Raw genomic sequence first — 8266 nt, 5'->3', positions numbered from 1 at the left:
ATCACGAGAAACCTGAATGCCCCCAATGCGGAAGACGACACCTAGGTGAATGTTGGGGTAAGTCTACTAACAGGGCCTGTTACGGATGCGGCTCGAAGGACCACTTCATTAGAGATTGCACGGAGCTTGATGAGAAGAATAAGATGCAAGGTGCAAGACCTAGTGGAATGACAGCTAGAGGTAGACCACCGAGAATTTTAGGGGGTAGGGGTGGTAGTCAGAGAGGGGCCTCTGATATGGCTGTTCGAACCGAGGCCCGTACTCCTGCCAGAGCATATGCCATTCACGCACGAGAGGAGGCATCCTCTCCTGACGTCATCACTGGTACTTTCACTCTGTTTGATACTAATGTGATTGCATTGATTGACCCTGGCTCTACTCATTCATATGTATGTGAAACCTTAGCATCCAGTAAGACTCTACCTGTTGAGTCTACTGAGTTCCTAATCCGAGTGTCAAAACCTTTGGGCCAATACGTACTTGTTGATAAAGTGTGTAAGAGATACCCTCTAATAACCCGAGAATCCTGTTTTCTGGCCAATTTGATGCTTTTACCGTTTGACGAATTCGATGTTATTCTTGGTATGGATTGGTTGACTGTACATGATGCAGTGGTGAACTGCAAAAGGAAAACCATTGATTTGAGGAGTACAAATAATGAGGTAGTCCAAGTTGAGTCTACCAATTTGAAAGGGGTGCCAGCGATAATATCTTCAATGACCGCTCAGAGATATGTGAAAAAGGGGTGTGAAACATACCTTGCGTATGTATTTGATAGCAAAGAGACGGAAAGAAAACTTGAATCAGTACCGGTGGTTTGTGAGTATTCAGATGTTTTTCCTGAGGAGTTACCGAGGTTGCCACCGGTTCGAGAGGTGGAATTCGGCATCGAGATTGTACCTGGTACCACGCCAATCTCAATAGCCCCGTATCGTATGGCATTAACGGAATTAAAGGAATTGAAAGCTCAATTGCAAGAATTGACGGATAGAGGCTTCGCTCGACCGAGTTCTTCACCATGGGGTGCACCAGTGCTGTTTGTGAAAAAGAAGGATGGAACCATGAGATTGTGCATCGACTATCGTCAGTTGAATAAAGTGACCATAAAGAATAAATACCCGTTGCCACGTATTGATGATTTGTTTATCAATTAAAGGGAGCCTCAGTATTTTCCAAGATAGATTTGAGATCTGGTTATTATCAGTTGAGGGTTCGAGACTCAGACATACCCAAAACCGCTTTTAGAACGAGGTACGGTCACTACGAATTCTCAGTGATGCCGTTTGGGCTCACTAATGCCCCTGCGGTATTTATGGATTTAATGAATCGAGTATTCAGGCCATACTTGGATCGATTTGTGGTTGTGTTTATTGATGATATTTTAGTTTATTCACAAGGTGAAGCCGAACACGCCGAGCATTTGAGGTTAGTATTACAGATTTTGCGAGACAAGCAGTTATACGCAAAATTCAGTAAATGTGAATTTTGGTTGAAAGAGGTTAGCTTTTTGGGGCACGTGCTGTCCGCATCGGGTGTTAGAGTGGATCCGAACAAAATTTCGGCCATACTCGATTGGAAACCTCCGAGGAATATTACTGAAGTTAGGAGCTTTCTGGGACTTGCCGGATACTACCGACGATTTGTAAGGGGTTTCTCGATGATAGCTGCACCGTTGACGAAACTACTCCAAAAAGATGTTGAGTTTGAGTGGACAGAGAACTGTCAGAAGAGTTTCGATCGACTAAAGACCTGTTTAACCGAAGCTCCAGTGCTAGTACAACCGGAGTCCGGCAAAGAGTTTGTCATTTATAGTGATGCATCCTTACTTGGGCTAGGTTGTGTGTTGATGCAAGAAGGTCGAGTTGTGGCTTACGCGTCGAGACAATTAAAGCCGCATGAGAGAAACTATCCGGCCCATGATCTTGAATTGGCGGCCATAGTGTTCGCCCTGAAAATATGGCGGCATTACTTGTTTGGGGAAATGTGTCATATTTATTCGGACCACAAAAGTCTTAAATATTTGATGACTCAAAGAGATCTAAATCTGCGACAAAGACGTTGGCTTGAGTTGTTGAAAGACTATGAACTTGTTATTGATTATCACCCGGGAAAGGCTAACGTGGTTGCCGATGCTTTAAGTCGGAAAGCACTGTTTGCTTTGAGAGCGGTGAATGCTCACTTGTCCGTCTCACCCGATGGGGTGCTAGTAGCTGAATTAGAGGCCAAACCATTATTGATTCGTCAAATACTTGAATTCCAGAAAGTCGACGCTGAATTGGTCACTAAACGAGCTAAATGTGCTTCGAATGAGGAATCGGAGTTTCAGATTGACGACAATGATTGCTTGACGTTCAGAGGTCGATTATGTGTTCCAAGAAATTTGGAACTTTTTTCGATGATTTTGGACGAGGCTCACAGTAGTCGAATGTCAGTCCACCCAGGTAGTACTAAAATGTACAATGACCTGAAACGTCAATTTTGGTGGCCCGGTATGAAACGAGACATTTCTGAATTTGTTTCAAGGTGTTTGATATGCCAACAAGTAAAAGCGGAACATCAAGTGCCGTCGGGATTACTTCAGCCGATCATGATACCCGAATGGAAGTGGGATCGGGTAACGATGGATTTTGTATCTGGATTGCCATTGTCATCAAGCAAGAAAGATGCAATCTGGGTTATTGTTGATAGATTGACCAAGTCTGCTCATTTTAACCCTGTCCGTACAGATTTTTCGCTCGATAAATTGGCAGAATTATACACCTCCCAAATTGTTCGATTGCATGGGGTACCTATTTCTATCGTGTCGGATAGAGACCCAAGATTTACATCGCGATTTTGGAAAAATTTACAAGAAGCGTTCGGTACTAAGATGCATTTTAGCACCGCATTTCATCCCCAGACTGATGGCCAATCTGAACGAATAATTCAGATACTCGAGGATATGTTGAGATGTTGCGTCTTAGAGTTTTGTGGTTCATGGGAAAGATATTTGCCTTTGATCGAATTCGCTTACAATAATAGCTTTCAATCAAGCATTAAGATGGCACCTTACGAGGCCTTATACGGTCGTAAATGCCGTACCCCATTATTTTGAACTGAACTTAGTGAAAGTAAAATTTTTGGGGTTGATTTGATTAAGGATGCTGAGCAGAAAGTTCGAGTAATTCGTGAAAGTTTGAAAGCCGCTTCGGATCGTCAAAAGTCGTATGCGGATTTGAAAAGAAAAGACATTGAATATCAGGTTGGAGACAAAGTATTTCTCAAAGTTTCACCCTAGAAGAAGGTGCTTAGATTTGGTCGTAAGGGCAAACTAAGTCCGAGGTTCATCGGTCCGTATGAGGTATCCGAACGAGTTGGACCAGTTGCATACCGATTAATTTTCCCCCTGAGCTTGAAAAGATTTACAATGTTTCCATGTCTCGATGCTTCGACGATATAGGTCTGACCCGTCGCACGTAATCACTCCATCTGAGATCGAGATTCAGCCTAACTTGAGTAATGAAGAAAAACCGGTTCGCATTTTGATGCGTGAAGTAAAAGAGTTGCGAAATAAGAAAATCCCATTAGTGAAGGTGTTGTGGCATAAACACGGAATTGAAGAAGCCACTTGGGAACTTGAGGACTCTATGAAGGATCGATATCCAAAATTATTCACCGGTAATATTTTCGGGGACGAAAATTTCTTATGTGGGGAGAGTTGTGACAGCCCTAATGTGACCCTAGTCGGAAAGTGGTTTCGGGACCACAAAACCGAGTCGTAAAATAATTAATTGTTATATTCTATGCTTATTATGTGTGTGCATGCATATGTGGACGTTTCATTCCCTAATTTTGCCAATTGCATGAGAAATTATTAAATAGGGATCAATATGAGACATGGTGAAATATGATAGACTAATTTTAAATGGTTTATTAGTGCATGTCAACACAAGGGTGAACTTGCATGTCAAATTGCCCAATTTTCTTTATAGTGGCCGGCCAAGATGGGTGTTGATGGGCAAATATATATGTTTAATTAGTTATTAAAATAAGAAATGGCATTATGTGAGAAAAAAATAATATTAGTGAAATAAAGTAAAGAAAACAAAGAGGAAGGAAGGCTCATCTTTCATCTCCTTCATTGCCGAAATTGAGAAAGGAAAGATTGAAAAAAAGAAACCAAGGCATTCGGCCATGGCTAGTTCAAAGGAAAGGTATGCATTGTGATTTTATTCTAATTGATGTTGAGATTAAGTTGATAAGTGTATAGTCTAGTTAACCCATAGCTAAATTCATGAATTCATTGTTGGGAGAAAGAATGGAAGTTGCCGTATGTATGGGTATATATGCACTTTGGAAAGGAGATTTTTGGGTGTTATTTGAGTTCTCTTTATGTATGTATGTGCATGAGTATTCGGTCATGTTATAGATTCATGTTGAAAATGTTAATGCTATATGTGTCATATAAACGTACTTGTGAATGAACTTGAGAATATCTAAATTATAGGTTGGAGGTGCCGAATGTAGTGTTGGATGAGTTTTAAAGAATAAAAATTTAGGTGACTAGAGGTTAATGACATTCGGCCAAAGGCTTGTGTGCTAGCAAAATCGGTATAAATGTTGTTCGATGTGTTGAATTGAGTAAGTTAGATGTTGGAACACTTAAGGATTTGGCATCTCTATGACATTAGATATAAGTGTATGAAAGGCTAAGTTTAAGTAGTAAGGCCGAATAGGTTATAGATAAGGCACTTGTGAGTCTTTGGCCAAGCAATTTGCAAATTAGATTAGGGTTCTTGTGACATTTAATGTTGAGTTTAATTTCGTATATTCGGCCATCTAATTAAGTATATAGGTGATGTTGAATTTAATCTTGCACATTCGGCTATATGGGTGTACACAATTGTGATACTATCCTTGATTGGATTATCGACAATAGGGTGATAGTATATGGTTGTTAACCAAATAGTTCAAAAGCATGGGGTAGAAAGATAAGAATTGGCCATGTGTCTCCTATGCTATGAAATCATTAATATTTTGATATAAATATTTAGCAAGACGGTTAAACTAGTTAATTTATCGATTTAGCTCAAGAAGTTAAAGGTGGAGAGGCAAGCAAGGGCAAAGGAAAGAACATCGAGTAGCCGAGTTGGAATCGTTTTCCCCAACATAAGGTAAGTCACCAAGCATATATTTTGTATTGATCTAAATAGACATAATGTCTATGTAATTATGCCGAATGGAATGATAAATTTATATCATGTATGCATGTGGTGATGAAAGTGTTGAATGAAAAGAAAAGAGGTGAGATGTATTGAGTTGTTGATTTCGGCACTAAGTGTGCGGGTATAAACATTTATGATCATGAGATTGGCACTAAGTGTGCGGGTTTAAATTGTACAGCACAAAGTGTGCGAGTTTGATAATATAGCACTAAGTGTGCGAGTTGATTATATAGCACTGAGTGTGCGGACTTAATATATATTTTGAATCACTATGGACACTAAGTGTGCGACATTATTGAGTTGATCACGGACAGCGGATTGGGTAAGTACCTTGAGTTCATGGCTAATAGGCCCTATGTTTATATTTGGAGTTGAGCTTGGTAAGTTTGAACCTATGTGACAATTATAATTGAAGTCACGTACATAAGATTTATCGTGGAATAGGTGAAAGGTCGTTTAGTTGTATGATTGTAACGAAAATAAAATGATGTATGAAAATGCCTCAAATATCCTATTGATTAGTATATGGAATGTGAATGCATGACTTGGTATGAGATTGAACCGATAGGTCTAAGGAACTATGGCATGGTTCGGTATGGATGGAGTAACTAGCCTCGTTCCATTTTGTTTCCTCTTGTGATAATGTTATTAATGGATGGTAGTGCATTGCTTATGACTTACTGAGTTAGATACTCACTCAGTGTTTCCTTGTCACCTATTTTAGGTTTCTTGGACTCGTCTCTTTTTGCGTGATCGGGCCGTCATCGAAGTCATCACACCAGCTAGCAAGTTTTGGTACTTTCTTCTTAGTCGGTTTAGGAGAACATTTCGGCATGTATAGGCTATTATGTTGTGTTTGAACTTTGGTATGTAAACTTTCAGCCATGCGAAAATGGCATAAATGTTAATTTGGACTTTAGGTCCTATGATACTTAGTTATAAAACGTAGTAAATGGGTTTTATAATGTGGTCATGACTGATATCGGGCCAATTCGGTTTTGGTTGTATAATAATTGAGGCCTAATCGATTTTTATGCCATATGTCATGGTTGATTAATTTTGGTGTTAAAATTCATGATATGGCAATAGTGTAATAGGGAGATGTTTGTCAATGATTAGCCTTTGCATGGCTAGTCATGATCATAATTTGTGATATGCATGATGAATTATTAGTTAGATCAAGGAGATATCACGAAATAGGCATAGTTGCTTTAGTAACAGATGCTGGCAGCAGCAGTGATGTGAGATTGAAAAATCAAAAAAATAGTAGGAATGGAATTAAATAATGAATAAATTATTTAATCGAAGCTCGATGAGTCTATTTTCATATGGAAGAAACGAAACGACCATCTGAGCTGTATGTTAGGAGATAATTAAACCCTTGTGAAACAGGACCAGAGCGATTTCTGATCCCCTGTTCCGAATTTAGAGATTCTCCATAAATTAATCAGAGACAATTAGAAGTCATGCCTTATATGTATAGATTCCCTTTTGAGTCTAGTTCATTAGAAACAAATGGCATAAGTATTGAAGCTCTGTAAAGGGAGATATCTAAGTCGTAATGCACAAAGGTCAGAGTAGTCGAACCCAGGAACAGGGACGACTTTAACTAATAAACTGTACCAATTGGCCTGACCAAAAATTCTAAAAAAATTCTAACATATAGATATATGAGTCTAGTTCCGGGGAAAATTTACGGAACTGGATTTTGAGTTTCAGAACTCAAGATATGATTTTAAAGCGACTAGTACGCAGATTGGCAGCTTGTCTGGGAAATTTTTAATAAGTGGTTTGAAGTCTGTTAACACCTCGTGTTCGACTCCGGCGACGGTCTCGGGTTCGGGGTGTTACAGTTATTTTGAAAACAATTATCATTTTGAAAACACGTCCTAAGTCTAGCCCATTTATTAACAAACAGATTAAAGTTATTAAAAATAAAATAATCCAGAAAAATAATTAAAATGGCCTTATTACAACTAAAACCAACAATAAATTAATAAGATAAAACTATAAAGAATAATTCGGCTACTTGTGCAATTAAAAGAAACAGAAACGTAGTGTGCCATCTCTGAGTCCCTCGCAGCTCCAAACCATCTAAGCTTAGGATACCTGCACAGTTAGAAACGGGTGAGTTTAAGAAAACTCAGTGTAATCCAATAACAAACAAACAGTAAACACAGTATCAGTACAATCTGGGCCAAAGCCCTATTTAGTCTTGACATATACTGGGCTGAAGCCTTTCGTTTAACGGTTACTGGGCCAAAGCCTTTCATAAATCAATCACTGGGCCGAAGCCTTTTCATAATCATTCACTGGCTGAAGCCTTTACTGTAACAGTATGGCCCAGGCCATTTCAATATCACATGTAATGTCAATGGATGTATGCAAGCCTATTTCAATATCATATGAATATCAATGAATGTATGCAAGCCCATTTGGGAGACTACTCGACCCACCATCCGCTACTCTCCACCCGTACCAACCAACACACCATGGGGAATAACTCAACCCACCCAACCAACACACCACTGCAGCATAGCTACTTTATCATATATTTGGAGCCTAGCCTCTTAATAACTGGGCAAAGCCTTTCGGTAAACTAGGCAAAGCCCTTTTAATAAACTGGGGCATAAGCCCTTTTCAGTAAACTGGGCATAAGCCCTTTTGGTAAACTGGGGCATAAGCCTTTTCAATAAACTGGGCATAAGCCCTTTCGGTAAACTGGGGCATAAGCCCTTTTGCACTTCCTCCATCCATATAAAAATCCAACCAATGCAACATGTCATGTATGGAAAATGTCATGCCATATTGAATTAAACATCACAGTCAAGTCATTCATATCACCACATATCAAATCAATCCTCAACCACACAGCCAAGTCAGCATTGCCCACAAGGCACAGTCATTTTTTATTATAAGATCGATTTCAAATCAGTTCCATCATTACAATATCATATTCGAGTTAAACATACTTTACCACATCAATTGGCTTTGCCCAAAACCCTATGGCATCAATCGATTGCTTACTTAACCCAAATTTACAACATACACGTCACTTTCAT

The sequence above is a fragment of the Gossypium hirsutum genome, chromosome A08 (assembly GCF_007990345.1).
Source record: "Gossypium hirsutum isolate 1008001.06 chromosome A08, Gossypium_hirsutum_v2.1, whole genome shotgun sequence".
Lineage (NCBI taxonomy): Eukaryota > Viridiplantae > Streptophyta > Magnoliopsida > Malvales > Malvaceae > Gossypium > Gossypium hirsutum.
This window is presented reverse-complemented; position numbering follows the sequence as displayed.